The 15,324-nt window shown below is 45.0% G+C and overlaps 1 long non-coding RNA gene across 1 annotated transcript in view; it reads left to right on the top strand.

Moving 5' to 3' along the window:
* Positions 1–8,761: 8,761 nt before the first annotated feature.
* Positions 8,762–15,324, top strand: part of LOC132247679 (uncharacterized) — a 30,819-nt gene continuing 24,256 nt past the window's right edge. The window contains exon 1 of the long non-coding RNA XR_009458963.1: positions 8,762–9,079. This is a non-coding gene — a long non-coding RNA (uncharacterized LOC132247679). The remainder of the gene's footprint in view (positions 9,080–15,324) is intronic.

Here is a 15,324-nt window from a genome sequence, read left to right as displayed (position 1 = left end):
TGGGCTTAATCACTGCCAGCCAGCCCGTCACACAATCAAGGATTGATCAAGCATCTTGGATTCTTAGCCTTGGTGTCAAGTAGCTTGAGAATGGGCTAATGTTTCTCCACATATGGCACATAATAAAATAGGTGCATTATCATTTCTAGTTTTTGAGAATCTATACTGAATGTATCTGTCATCCTGTTAACAGTCTTCTGTTTCTTGTCATCTGGAATACCTCCTTCATATTTAGTCAATGTTTCTGAAAAGGTGAAACCAAATCTTTTGAGTCTTTGCTTACTCATTTTGTAACAACCCCCAGTTTTCTTTTGATATATATAGAAATTCATTCCTTTCCCTTCCCCAACTATTTTTGACTTTTTATCTCCCTCTCTGTTCCCTATAGATAATGATGAGCAAGCCAAGACATAGGATAAGTTTTAGCATTTTATTTTAGTAGCAATTTTTTTCTTTTGCTCGCTCCTTCTTTGCAAATAAGTGCCCTGCTATTTTGACATGGATGTCTACTGTTTTATATTGTATATGTCACGGTGGGGTCCTTTAGGAGGGCCGTAGTCTCCTTAAGGCCCTCTCTCCATGCCAATTCGGCCCAAGGGCACCCTCTATTTCTCGCCCGCCACGTCTTTGATGTTCAGTAGGTTCGGGAGGCTGCCTTGTGTCTCCTTGGGCACATAAACTCCTGGACCCCTCGTGGGTCTTATCCTGCACCCATGGGTGCCTTGGGGCACCCTAGCCTTACGGGCTACGCGTGACTCCTACCACCCCTAACACCACGCCCCAAGCCTCGCTGATGGGAAAGACGTTGTCCGGTCACCATAAACATATGCCCACTCTCTGGGCCTCCTCCGTATACTTGCCCGCTCTCTCCCTCGGGCCTTCTCTAACGTGTCGCCCCTCTCGGGGTCCTCGGTATGCCCCCTCTGGGCTCTCTCCCTAAAATATCGTCCCTCCTTGGGACTCTTGTCCACTCTGGGACTTCCTACCAGACCCTACGGTCTCTAAGGCCCACCGCACTGCTTCCCCCTTTCCTGGGTGCTGTGCCGCTATCCCCTTTTCTTGGGGACCATCGCAGCACCCTGTCCCTCGGGCTTACCGCGCTGCTATCCCCCTTTGCCGGGGACCACCGCAGCACCCTGCCCTGGGCTTTCCCTGCAGTGCAGGCCTGCTACCGGGTCTACTACGCCCCTCTCGGGCTTCTCGGTGATCGCCCCTCTCAGGCTTCTCAATACTCCAATATGGCGCTCCCCCTCTTTGGGGCTCACCATGCCCACGCTAGGGCTTCTCAATGCTGCCCCATTCTGGGGCTGGGGTCTACATACCCCACACACAACCCGGGGTCTTTGTTCCCCGCCCGCAACCCGCTGGTTGCGCTCCTCACTGTATGCTGCGCCTGCACTGGCGCTGCGCCCTCACTGGCGCCGGGGTCCTCACACTCTGTGAGCCCCACAAGCACTGCGCCTTCACTGGCGCTAGGGTACCCCACCCCTATGGGGTCCCTATGAGGCCTCCTCCAACCCCTACAGCCTCACCCAAGCCTCCGGTTGTAATACAAACACTAACCAAACAAAACGCAAGCCTCCTGGCTGTAACTTAAGGCCACCTGGCTGCAACAACATAGCTCTTGTGCCGCAGAGCCACCATCCTTCAGCCTGCTTGAGCAGTACCCACATCTTAGCCCCATGAGCTCCTGCCTCTCTGACCACTGGCAGGGAACTGCTAGCCTGGTTTCAGCCCTGGGCTTTATAAGGGCCAGGCCCTGCCCCCTTCTGGCCAGCTGATTCTTATCAGTTGCCCTGGCAACCTGCAGCTGTGTTCATTATCTCCGCTGGGGCTCCTTATGTACTGTCAGAGCTTCTCCTCTGGCGGCTTTCCCCTCTCTAGGAGCAGGAGCACTGAGGTGCCCTGCAACAGTATAATTATTATGTTTATATTGTTTTTTACTGTCTTATATTGTGTGATTACTGTTTTACTGATTTTTCCTTTTTTATTAATACTATATGATTTAGGCCTACATGTGTAAGTCAGCATAAGTCATGTTAAGTCATGTCAAGTCCCTATGTTGTGTCCCCTGCCCAGGCATATCTTATTGTAACTCTTTTGTAACTGTGTGACTCATGACTCCCCCTTCACATGTAAACCAGTTCCTTGAATGAGTGGGTGATTGACAGACAATGGCAGTAGGTCTAAAAATAGCTCCCCCTGAATGACTGAACCATTAACTTGACAACCCAACCATCACCCTGCATTGACCCTCCCTGGCTTGAGATTTGGAAAACAGACTGCTGCAGAAAACAGCCAACCCACCGTTGTAACACAGACACCAGAAACTGCACAACGTCTCCTGGAGTGTACATGCTCAGTACACCAGGGCTGACCCTTGCTTGGGCATGCCCCTGCCACTAGAGTTACAGAAGGTCTGCCCCTATAAAGAGGGATAGTGAAGACAGACCCAGTGGGAATGTCATTTCCATCTGGATCAGAGCAGCTCCACATCACACCACCTATCCATCCCAGAGGCCCTGCCGGCGACCCACTCTGGACAACACCTTGCTGAAGGAGACCCCACCTGGCCATGAAGGATCAACTCAGCCTGGGATAGGTAGATATTACCCATACCTTTCCTCCTCCAACTCTTTCCTCCCAGACTTCAGCCACTCTACCAAGTCTCTTTAACCCCTGCTGCCATTCTGTGTGTGCGTGTGTGAGTGGGTGCAAAGGAACCGATAAGCTGTATAGCCCATATATTATGTCACCATCTTTTCCTGTTCAGTAAAACCACTGTTATTTGTAACTACAAGTTGGGTTGGGTTTTACTGCAGCCTGACCCCAGCCCCATCTTAATTCTTGGCTCCAACACCCATTTTCCTGATCTCCTCTCAACTCCATCTCTCCTCTGCTTGCACTCCTGGCACTTTCACGCTCTCAGTTCCACCCCTCCACCCCCCAATCTTAACTCCCATCCATCTCCCTCCTTCCCTTCCTTCTGGAAAAGTTAGGAACTCACCTCTGTGTCTGTGTAGGTGGGTGGTATGCGTGCGAACTGGCAAATATATATATATATCATTGTGTGCGTGATGTACGAGTTAGTGATTCACGTATGTGCATTGGGTGTGCGAATATTGACAACTGATTTTGTCTAATTTTTACTGTGTATAGTGTGTATGTGCTTGAATTGATGATAGGTATGCATGTGCTTAGACTGGTAATCTTGGATGTGTATATGCCTGAGTTGGTAAGGTGTATGTGTGCACCTACTGGTTGAGAAACACTGGCTTAGAGCAGGAGTAGGTTGAGAAACACTGGTTTAGAGCAGGGGTAGGAAAAATGGTGAATCTGGCCAGCAGCTGGACTTCATTTCCCAGCAGCCCCTGCCCATGTCACTGCAGCCAGTTTCCCTGGAGACCCCAGCATCAGCAGGGCCATGACAGCATGGAGTCAGGATTTTCATGGAAACTGGCACAGCAGGGCAGAGAACTGCTCCAGGGCCAGGGCTGGGATCTTGCAGCAGTGACAGCATGGTCTGGAATCAGGTCAGAGCCACAGTACACTGCCTGCATGCCCCTGCCTGGGGCGTATGAGCAGAGGATCACAGTTCTGCCCCAGCTCTGGGCCATGCTGTCACTGCTACAAGATTCTGGCCCCAGACCAGCTCCTCCAACAGCCATGTGCCCATCCCTGGTTTAGAGGGGTATTAATTGGGATGTTGGAAAAAAGAATAAAATCCAGGGGAGGGAAAAGGTGGGAAAGCAGATAGCTGGATATGAAAGAAAGGAAAAAGAAAATGGCATTAAGGACTGAGGAAGGGATACAACATGAGGAGAAAAGGATGAGGGCGTGGCAAGTGCATATAGTATTAGAGGAAATATTAATCTACCTCATGTGACAGGTTAATAAAACTAAGGTGCTGCTACAAGGTGAACACAGGACTTTCACATGGACTGAATCATGTTCTGTCAAATTCACACACAGAAACTTACTTATTGCATAAACATTTAAGACTCTTGGGTCCTGGTCCAATCTAGAGTTTATATTAAGAGGTAACTGAAACTAACTGATAGTGGTTTTCTCTGCTTCTATGCTCTCCTTCAAATTCACCTGGGCTCAGGAAAGACAACAGATCATTATCTAACCAGGTCTCATTCACTCCCCTAAATGTATATGCAGTTAAGACCTTGAGGGCCCAAGTGAAATGACTGTGCGTTTCAATGAAACGGAGTGAAAAAAAATCTTTGAAACTCACCTCACTGCTCCTCTTAAAACCTTCAAAATCTAGAGGTTCAAGCTAGTGAGGGCACTGATACTGTCTGCCCATTTTCTTCTGGTTTATTTTACTGTTTCATTGTTTGAGCTAAAGCAGGTTTGGGAGCTTCAATAACTTCCCCTAGGGTGTTAGGGTACAAGCTTCTGTTGTGCAGTGAGTAAAAAGAGAGAAGACATATAGCATCAGCCCCCTTCAACACATTAGGGTAAAATATGCCTTTTTCAATAGCTGCCAGTTGGGTATGATCCTCCAGGTGCAGATTGTATAACTGAGTTCCCTACAGCATCCAATAGATGACAATGATGTATTGCAAGTAGTTCAAAGCAGAGCTTTTTCTCAGAGGGTGGAGTACAAGAGCACTAAATGAAGACTATCTTGCATTTCTATCATACCAAATAATTTTCAGTTTCCAAGAATTCCTTTAAAAATGTCTTTGTTTTTAAAAGAAGAAAATATATTAAGAGAAAATTCCTTTTAAAAGCTGATGAGGATGGGTTGGCTGGATTTTCGCCTGAATGTTATTTGGTCTCTCATACAGCAATGTACATCCTCCATATCTAATACTTAGCAACTGATGAGCAGCTGACTCTGTAATTGTTGTTGATTGAATGCAAAGTAAAAGGAATCATTCAACTTTTTTCGTTCCACCATTTGACAAAATAGCATTTTGCATCTGGATGTGTTAGGAAAGGTTTGGAAGAAAGGGTCTTTAGATAATTTTAAGTATATTATACAGGGATTGGGAATAAATCTTATTCTGGAGATTTCAGATAGCTAGGAGAAAGCAGTCTTATAGAAAATATAATGCAGTATAAAAGTATCTGTGCCAAGCACATGCCTTTCTACAAAAAGAAGTCTTGAGGAGGGTAATTGTTCTATTCTAAATTTATCTTGCACTGTCTGGAGGATGAAAACCTTCAGAAAGAAACTATTTCTATCTCTACAGAGAAGTCTGCTTGGGAAGATGGAAACAATTATTCTTTCTTGTTCTGGCCAAAATGTGTAAAATCATTCATGCTTAAGTCTTACCTGGGCACAAAAGTTGCAGCAATAAACTAGATTATAGCCAATTTTGTTGAATCAATGCATACTGCTTGTGGACCAACTCTGATCAGCAAACAGGCACCTCACAGCCATTTTATTGAACTTCATTGTTAATGGACTGAGCTAAGTCAACACAGAAGCTGGCTTAGTTAAGTCCATGCAACTTTGTGTGCAGAAGGATTCAGGTGTCAGATGCAGACTGGCAAAGTTTGAGGATGACACTAAACTATGGAGGGGGAAGGTGGTGACACTGGAGGATAGGCTGGGGATACAGGCAAATCTGGACAGGCTCACAAGGTGGGCAGGCCAAAACCTGATGGCATTTAATGTAGAGAAGTACAGGGTGCTCCAACTTCAGAGGAAAAAACAGCATCATACTTATAGCCTTGGCAGTACTACGCTCACTAGCACCATGACCGAAAGAGACTTGGGGATCTTGGTTGAACACAAGATGAACATGAACCACCAATGCGATGCCATAGCCGGAAAAGCAAACCAAACTCTGGCATGCATCCACCAATGCAACTCAAGCAAACCCAGGGACATCATTCTCCTGCTTTATTCGGCCTTGGTGAGGCCACAGCTGGAATACTGTGTCTGGTTTTGGGCCCCCTCACTTGAGAGAGTCCAAAGGAGAGCCACCTGCATGATCAAAGGCCACGAGAGCTTACAAGGAGAGACTGAGGGACATGGGACTCTTCCACTTGGAGAAGAGAAGGTTCAGGGGGGACTTGCTGGGAGCCTATAAGTATATAAGGGGGGTGCACCAGGATCTGGGAGAACAGTTGTTCACTAGGGCTCCCCAAGGGATAACTAAGTCTGTACCATAGCAGGGTATTTTTTTAAGTCTTTGTGGAGGACAGTCTTATGCTCTTGCTATAGATTTAGCCTTCCCCTTACTAATTATTCCATTGTATAGGCTGAGCAAAAATAGCGCCTTGTTACACATTATATTTAGGTGGCTTCTGGAGCTCTTAACCCCTGGATCATTAATACATTAACACCTGAAACTAGTTTTAAATGCATTTTAGGCAGCTTAAAGTTAAGCCACTCCAGGGCAGGTTTATCTCTGATCTGTGTTTCCCAGCTGCCGTTCCATTAATGTGTGGCCACTCCCACCAGATTAGCCATGAAAGCTGCAGTCCTCCAGCATCCCAGGATGTGGTGTCCCCTCCCCATCCTTCTGTTCTGTAGCCAAACTTTCCACACCCTGAACTAAGGGGATGGTTCTGGCACCAAGTCAACTCCCCCTCTTACCCCCAGGGGTGCAACCCCCCTTCAAATACCCTGCAGAGTATGTGTCAGCTATCCAGGTTGCAAGACATGAATGGGTCCAGGAGTGGGGTCAAGGGAGTGGGGGCAACCAAAGTAGGGGGCTACAGCAGATCCCCATGAGCTAGGGCTTGCTTCCTGTGGCAGGGGCAGTAGCTCCCCCAAAAGCACCTTTTCTCATCACTCCCACCTCCCAGCTACTCCAGGAAAAATGTCCTTGATCCCAGTCCAAACTTATTAAAACACGAGAGCTTCTTTAAATTTATTTTATCTAAATTTTTAATTTTTTTTTACTTCTTTTTATTTTATTCTTCAACAGCTGACTTCCTTCATTTCACCACCCTTCCCCTCATTTCCTTTCCACCTCCCATTTCATCACCCATTCCCATTCCATTAACTCTCCACCTCCCAGCTTCATGTTCCCGCTGCCCTCCTCCAACCCATCTCTCACACATCCCTACCTAGAGCAGGGCTAGAAGCCTATCCTGGCTCACCAACCCTGTAGGGGCAACTCATACCTGTAGCTCCTAGTGAGGCCACTGCTCACTAGCCCTTTAGTGGCAAGTCACAGGTGTGCAGATCGGGGACAGTCAGAAAAGGTTTTTATCTTTAAGGTGTGACTGCTCCAAACTCCAGCTAACACTAATACCAATCAACATTTGAGCAGCTCAAAAAGCAATGTGTAAGATGGCCCTTATGCAAGTCACCTGAGCTGCCAAAGCAAACCAAAGCCTCATCTGTTCAGGCTTGTCCAACATACAGCCCGTGCTGCGATGGGAAATGAAAGTAAACGCTGTTTACTTTCATTCCCACCCCTTGTCCCTCCTCCAGCCCTCAGCAGCTTCCTAATGGCTGCTGAAGGGCTGAGGAAGGAACAAGGTTCCCACACACACCGCATCAGCTTGATTTTGCCAACATGGTGCATGTGGGAAGAGGAGTAGCTGGCAGAGAAAGTGCGGGTCATCAGTGCGGTGTGGGGAGGTCCTGGGCAGAGCTTGCACTGGCCAGCACCGCGGGCAGTGAGCAGAGCCTGGCCAGGCACACGAGGGGTGAAGGGAGTGGGGATGAAACCCCCCCCAGACCCTCCCCGGTCAACTTCCCCCATGCTAAATTGCTGCTTGCACCTGGCTCTGCCCCTCGGGGCTGTGGCTGGGGAGAAGGAGGCATCATGCCAGGGCCCCCACGCGTGCCCCACTCCACACTCACCTGCATGGTTCATCTTCTCAGCAGCGGGCGAAGAACTTGCAGCCACGGGCTGCCTGGGTGCTGCCCCATGCCCGGCTTGCAGGTCTCTCTGAGCGCACGGCGCCAGCCCGGGCTCACTGCACCACCTCCACTTCCTCTGCCTCCTTCTCCTCCCTCCCTGGCAGAGGAAGAGAGGAAGCCCTCCCCCCCTTTTTTTTTTTTTGCTGGCTCTGGGCTGGGAGCTTCTGGGCAGGCTTGCAAGGCACGACAGGGTCTGGGGCAGGGGGCTTGGGTGGCCTGGGTTTCTGCCCCATGGCTGCTCCACCTGTAGAGCCCAGCACGTGCAGGCTGCAGCATCGCGGCCTTCGCCTAGCTCCTCCTGTGCATCCATTAGAAGCTTTGTTTTTCTAACTCAAAAGGACCCCATTAAAGGTGGAAGCAATGGGAAGTTCTGTGGCACCCTTGTAAGATTCTGTCTCATCCAGTCTGACATCCAGTGTAACACAGGCCATAGAATTTCACCTGCTGAATTTCACCGCTTCCTGTGATGTCTTTGAATATGGCTTGCCAGCCCACTGGGTGATAAAAAGTTCATGATCCAGCCCCACATTCAAAAAGGTTGGACACCCCTGTGTTATAAGTTTTGCCAAGGGGTTGTGCCATCCCCACCAACACTAGCAAATGCTGAAGCAGAGTAAAGAAACCCTCCAAATTATAATTAAAGGGTGAGGGTTATATGGGTATGGGAGTGTGCTCACTCAAATGCAAATAATACTAGAAAGCATTGGAAATGGGTCTCTAAGCTAGTGTTGTTTGAGGACTATTGCTTAGAGGAGGCATCATTGTGGAGTTAGGAGCAGGGATCTGGAAGCCAGGTGACCTGAATTCTATTTCTGTCTCTGCCCCTTATTCTGTATATGGCAAGTACTTGCCCTCTTTCTGCCTCAGATTCCCACACATAAAATGGTGGCAATGATACTAACAAAACCACTTTGAGACCCTTCAGCAAAAGGCATTGTATACAAAGTATTGATTGCAAAGTTTAGTGGTGTTGATAATGCCAACATACCTTTTCCCACCGCAACTTTCTGAGGACAGCACTGGTTGAAATGCAGAAAATTTGTTTCTTTGTAACCTCTCTCTCATTTCTGTTTCCAGATGGCTGGGCTGGAGTCACCAATTAAAAACAAAGAAAACATTACGAGAATGAAAGAGAGGAAAAAGAAAGATATACAGAGCAGCAATTAGAGAAGAGACAGCTGAAATGGGTTCATGATGGTGGAGATTCCTTCATGTATGAAGAATGTGTCTAAGGTGAGGCCTTTTTTTACTGTAAAAGCATTTGTGTTAATAAATTGCTACCTCCAGCCCCCCTTCCAAATTCTTTCTTTCTTGAAGATAACATGATGAAATGAGTGGATCTGAAATAGTGGGAGAATGGCAGAGGAATTATGAAGGAAACTGCAGGGACTATGAAAAGCAAAGAAAAGTCAGAGCAGTTGTGGTGCTGTTATACGTTGATTTATTTCTTATCAGTGAGAATTAATGCTTAAATTGATGTCAGTGCCTTTGAGAAAAAACTACCTTGGAAGTTTGTCTTACACTGGAAAGTTGCACCAATTAGACTAAGGTTTAAGAAAGCAGTTCATTTAAATTGCTGCAAACTCTTGTGTGGATACTCTTATTTCAGTTTAGCTAAACGGAGTAAGGAACAAAAATCTTGTCTCTTCATAAACCAATGTGGCTTTAAGTAAACCATACCAAATCTCTGCTGTACTAACATTTGCCCCTGGCTTTGTTTAAAAGGGGCTTGTATTGATTTACCAACTCATGTTAAGTTGGTATCAAGAACGTTACATTTGCAAAGTCAAGCACTGAATATTACGAAATGCCAGAATTAGGGTGGTCTGTTCATATGCTTTACGTTACAAGACTTTTGTTACGAGACTTTGTTTACGTGATTACGTCGTACTCTTTCTACAGGACCCCTGCCCCATTTGGGTGTTGGATGTACAGTAAATGAGCACCTACTCAATATTTTATTCTGTATTTTGTTCAGCATGTGGCCCAAGCTTTGTTTATAGCGCACCTTCCAAGCCCTAGTGCGAATGCAAACTTACTGATCTACATATAGCCTTTTTCTGGGGAGCTCATTACCATACAATCCAAATGCTAATATGAGACTGTGAAGCCCTGATTTTCCTGAGAGCTTTGTAACACATCGTCTCTTCAGAGCCTAGCTCCTATTGACTGCTGTTGTATCTGTGAGTGCTGAGCTCTTCTGCAAATGAGGCCATGAGATATCAGGACAGGCTCCAGGATAATAATGAAATCACTTTTGTTTTTTATAAGTGACGTGACCGGCATCACACTGGAGATTTGTGTCAGATGCAGGGAAAGGATCTAGTTTATCAGGATGACACTCAGTTGTCTTAACCATGACACTATTCTTTCTCATTAATTTTTCCATTGCCTTATCTGCTAACCAGCTTCCAAGTTTTACAACTGCTGAGGAAAGATTCCGAAGCCCATAAACTCCTGGCCATCACAATCTTGATTCATCCTCTAAGCATCATGCAAGCTACGCACCTAATGAAATGGGGATACTGGAGAGAAACAGCACATCAGACTGTGTATGATGTGACAGATTGTGTGGTGGGACCCTTGGTTAGATCCTGCCTCATTCACCATTGCCTGTCTGCCTTTTCAACTGCCTGGATGCCTTTAATGGTAATAGCTAGTATAGGCCCTCAGTCTAGGTCAGAAGATTCTGGTGCCTCCCCTTGTCAGATCGTAGGCAACTCTGTGTTCTTCTCAGAGGGTTTCTAATCCAAAGCAGACAACAATCCACTCACTGTCCTCTGACAAGTCACCCTGCATCATGAATCTCCACTGTGGCCTCCCTACACCCCTTTGATCCATTCCATGCCTCACAGAATTTAACAGTCTACCTTGTTAGAGTTTTGCTTCCAACTCAAAGAGTGTGTCTAAGTTTTGACCTTAAGTGTAACTGTTTAAGGTCAAACCTGCTGTTTCATTTTATTTTCCAGGTTTTTATTTGTTTAATACAATTTAATTTTTTTTCTAATTGACCATTTTATATAAATTAGAAAAAGGCTTTTATTTTGAAAATGCTGAAATGAACATTTAGATTTTATAATTTTTTCCTTTTGGTTTTTTACTGACTGAAATGATTTGGCAAAATCAACATGAATTTGCTAAAATGTTTGTTGCACTGCATCTAATTGTTCAACAGCAGGGCTGGGCCCTTCAGAGCTCAGCCCACTAATGGTGTAATTAACAGCAGTTATAGTTCAGTCCTCCTCTTGTGTGGCCAGAGGAAGATTAGGCACATCTAAATTCCTAGCTCAGCCCCTCCTTAGACTCCAAATCCAAGTCCTTTTTCTATCACTAAGGTTTATCAGCTCAGCCACAAACTCCACTCCCAACAGTCTCTAATTTCCCTCATATCTATTCCCATACCTGGCTTCTTGTTCTAAGCTTCCCCCCTTCCCACTCTCTGGCTCAGCTCTCCATCCCTTTGAATGTCAGTCAGCCTGCTTCCTCCATCTTCTCCACACTGCCTGGGCATGAATGGAGGGGGCCCTGAGGGTGCATGAAGGATTAATTTGCTGTCATTTCTTGGCTGGGAGCCAGCTGCCAGAAGAGCAGTTCCAGGAAGCATCCAGGCATGTCCCCTGTAAGCCCCAGGCTGGAGTGTGATTGGTACATAAGAATCACAAAGGATCTAGCAGCCAAGCTCTAATGGATTTCTACTGACCATGTGCAAGCTGCTGTTTTCCCAGGTCTCCTCATTCATTTGAATCTACATATTTTTCCAGGGACTGGGCAAAAGATAAAGCCCCAGTGTCACAAGGGCAATGCCCCTGGCAAGTTTAAGTCCTTGCTCCTGAGGTTGGAGGCACCAAACCTTCTAATTGAAACAGATCCATCCATTGCTCTGTATATGGGTCTTGTGGCAAAGCCACAAAAGAGCAGTCAGTAAAATACCATATTATGTGTTTTAATAGAATACAAGTGTATAGTTTAGCATTTGTGTTTCTTCTATCCACATGTTTTGTGGTGGCATCTGAAACACTTGGCTGTGATGGTTTAGATCCTGCCTCAGCCAGGTTTGGACTAGATGATCTTGAGGTCCCTTCCATCCCTACTTTTCTATGATTCTCTGAAAAGAATGGTCAAGTCTGGTATGGACTTTCCTTTCTAAAGCAACAGTGTTTATTTCCCTATTTTGTAATCCATAAGGTGTTGTAATTTTCCCTCCTTTGTATGCCATTATTTTATTTAAGGAATAGATTTGAAGTAGTCATACAAAATGGTAGGTGCCAAGGGCTCAACTCTGAAATTGATTTAGATGTTGCAGTGCTCAGCTTAGTGGCTCTTTCACTTTGTACCAATTATAAAATGTTCATTGTAGACAGGCCTTGACCTATGTGAGAGCCCAAATCCACTGAGCTGTAGGGTCAATCAAGTTCCATGATTCCCTTCCTCTTGGCCCCTGTGAATATTTAATTAGTTATATCAGTGGACTTTGGCAAGAGGGTCTAGGGGAGCCTCATCCAGGAATACCTACAGACAAGGGCACTCTCCAAAGGTATTGGAGCCCTTTAAAGCTTTGCTCCAAATCAGTCATGTGAAATCCATGTGAGTTCCCTAATCACAGGGATACCATAGAGCTATATTAGGGGGACAGTTACAAAGTCAGACAGCTGGGAAAGAGGGGCAGATTACAACACACACAAAATGGCTCAATATGTCTCTATCTCCCTCAGAGCACATGGTGTCAGAAGTGAGCCTGATCCTTCTTTCTAGGAAAAAAAAAAAAAGAGAGAGAAAGACGAGTCCCCAAACTGCCAGAGTGAAGGCAGAATCAGGGAGAGCCTCTGTGCACTGCATCCAGGAGGAGACAGTGCAGCTATAGAGGCCATAACGCAGATGGCTCTGCTGGATAAGTTTGACTGGGAATACAGGCAGCTGGCTTTGGATCAGGTTTAAATGGTTTCAGCCTTATCAGAAAGAATGCACAGATACCACATAAATGCCCTCATCCTTGCCATGGAAACTAATGAGCCTTGCTCAGAGACTTTATCTTTAAACATCTTTTTATAGTTTTAGGTGTCTACATTGGTTGATTGAAGTAGCAGTGTAAATAGTTTTACAGGTTAAGAGTTTGTTGTTAATCATGCATAATGAGTTGTAATCATATGCTGTTTGTAGGAGCCCTGTGCCAAATCAGGAATATGAAATTCGTGCAAGTACCCTAATCACTGGAGAACTGGAAGAAGCAATGCAGGCAGGCATTCCCCCCAGCAATCTTGTCCCTGGCTGTCCTTTTTTTTTGTGCAGAGCCTAATCTAGTACACAGATTTTTAGAATAGCCCCCAGGCCAGGCCATGAGATAGGTGTTGAGGATGTTAAGTTTGAGATTCCTTCCAAATGTTAGATGGGAGCTTAGCTTTCAATGTACTCAGTGGCTTTGGGTAATTCTGGAAATATTCACTGTCAGAAGCTTAAGTGTCTCAGGAGTTTCAGGTGTCTCCAGGGTTAGACAGAAACTAAATTTACTAAGGGCAATACAACTATTTACAATCAAAAACTGTGATGGAATTACAGGTATTTTCGTTCAGAATTACTGACAATAATTGGAAATTGTGGCTATTTAGGCCAAGGACAAAACTTTGTGATTTTGAAGGTGGAAATCAAGAAAGCATGGGAAAAATGCCAACAACTGCGAGACTCATGGCAGAATCATGAATTATGGTAATATTGCATTGGCTTTTACCCTTTTTCCCAGTTCAGCTGATGTCAATCCTTTCCCCTCCTCAGCCCCAATGGATGCTCACCTCTTACCCTATCTCTACTCACTTCTGCTTTTCTTCTTTCCTGGTTTCTCCGTCTAGATCCTAGGTCATAATCAGGGATCCTTGTTTTCTCTCGTAAAAAAAAAAAAAAAAATCTCCAATTTTGGGGTTAAAAAAGTAACCCGAAATCCACATTTTTCCATGATTAAAATGAAACACCAATAATATAGATATAGATATAGTTGTGTTCCATTTTGATCATGGAAAAATGTGGATTTTGGGTTACTTTTTTAACTCAACAATTTCGGGGGGGGGGGGGGTGTTATCAGAGAAAACGAGGATCCCTGGTCAGAATGAAGGGTAAATGGATGAAACTAAAAAAATGAAAACTGAGACTTAGGAACTCAGACAAATCTTTCAGCTGGTGAGAGTTGTCAGGCTTTGTAAACAGCAGAGCCAGAGACTCAGTTAAGGCATGGCACATAATACTGGGCAAAGCACTAGAGAAAGCAACATGGAACAGCTTCTCAGTGATCACTCAGAGTATGTCAAATGACCTTAGAGGCCTTTTTGTTTATAATTCCTACGACATTTCTAATGTCTTGTATGATGGCCAAATGCAATGAATAAGTAAACTATCAAGCTGTCTTTTTGGCCTGTTAATACTGGTATCTTAGTCTCGTGGTGTTAGAGTTAATCCCTGTGAATATGACTGAAGGCAGTTCATGTCTTTAATAGTTAATGGTTCAGATTTTGTGACTCAGGAAAATAGCCATGAATTGCTTTACACAGCCTCACACTTAAAAGGCTTGAAAAACAAGCCACTTCAAGGAAAAAAAAAATGTGGGTTTTGGAGAAATTGATGAACTGGACATTTCTGGAAGAACCTCTCTATGCTCATTTTGATTCCTGCATCTAGTCCCAAGTGCCCTGGGCCATTGTTTTTTCATACCTTCTCATGAAGTGAATTTTCCATCTCCCCAGGATCATAATGCTAATTCTGTTACCTATTCTGGCCAGATTGCAACCCACATAAGAACTTATACCTCTAGGAATGTTCATTTGGATGCAATATTCTTCCTTATTTCCTTCTCTAAATTGCTGCTGAACAGCAGGTGCCTCCCACCCCAGATGGTTACATTTCCTACCCCATATGTGGATGGTACATGGTTACATGGGAAAGAGTGATGTGATCCCTATATTAAACTTAGAATCTTTTGAAATTAAAGGTGATTCATTAATGGAAATGATGTCATTTGTGTTTTGTTGTTACTTTTGTTTTAATTTAATTTGGGGTTATTATAGGAATACCAACAGGATGTAAAAAGGTTTAGTGATGTCTAAAATTTGGATTTAGACATTTAAGGTGGCAGCTAGCTGCTTTTAGCCCTAAGATACTTAGATCAAGGGTGTTACGTACAAGTCTGAATAAAACAGAATAGCAGAGATTTGGTAAGCATCCTCCCTCAGTTAGCAACCTGGGATCACAAATGTCTTTTGCCTATCCTCCTGTGCCACTCCAGTTCTCTGAGTTTATGAAAACGAGTAGATAAGTCAATCTGTTAGCTAGCTGAACACTGTAGTATTCACACAATCAGCTAAACCTGCTGAAACTTGTACATGTTGATGTTTCAAGCGCTCCCTGACCAGCTCTTTGTCATTGACTGCACTAGGCTCTTTGGATCTACGTCTTCACCATAGCAGCAGAGCACAGTCATACTCCCAAGGGAACTGGCT

Source organism: Alligator mississippiensis, chromosome 1 (assembly GCF_030867095.1).
Source record: "Alligator mississippiensis isolate rAllMis1 chromosome 1, rAllMis1, whole genome shotgun sequence".
NCBI classification, from domain to species: domain Eukaryota; kingdom Metazoa; phylum Chordata; order Crocodylia; family Alligatoridae; genus Alligator; species Alligator mississippiensis.
Note: the sequence above shows the minus strand (reverse complement) of the source record. Positions and strands in the feature narration are given on the sequence as shown.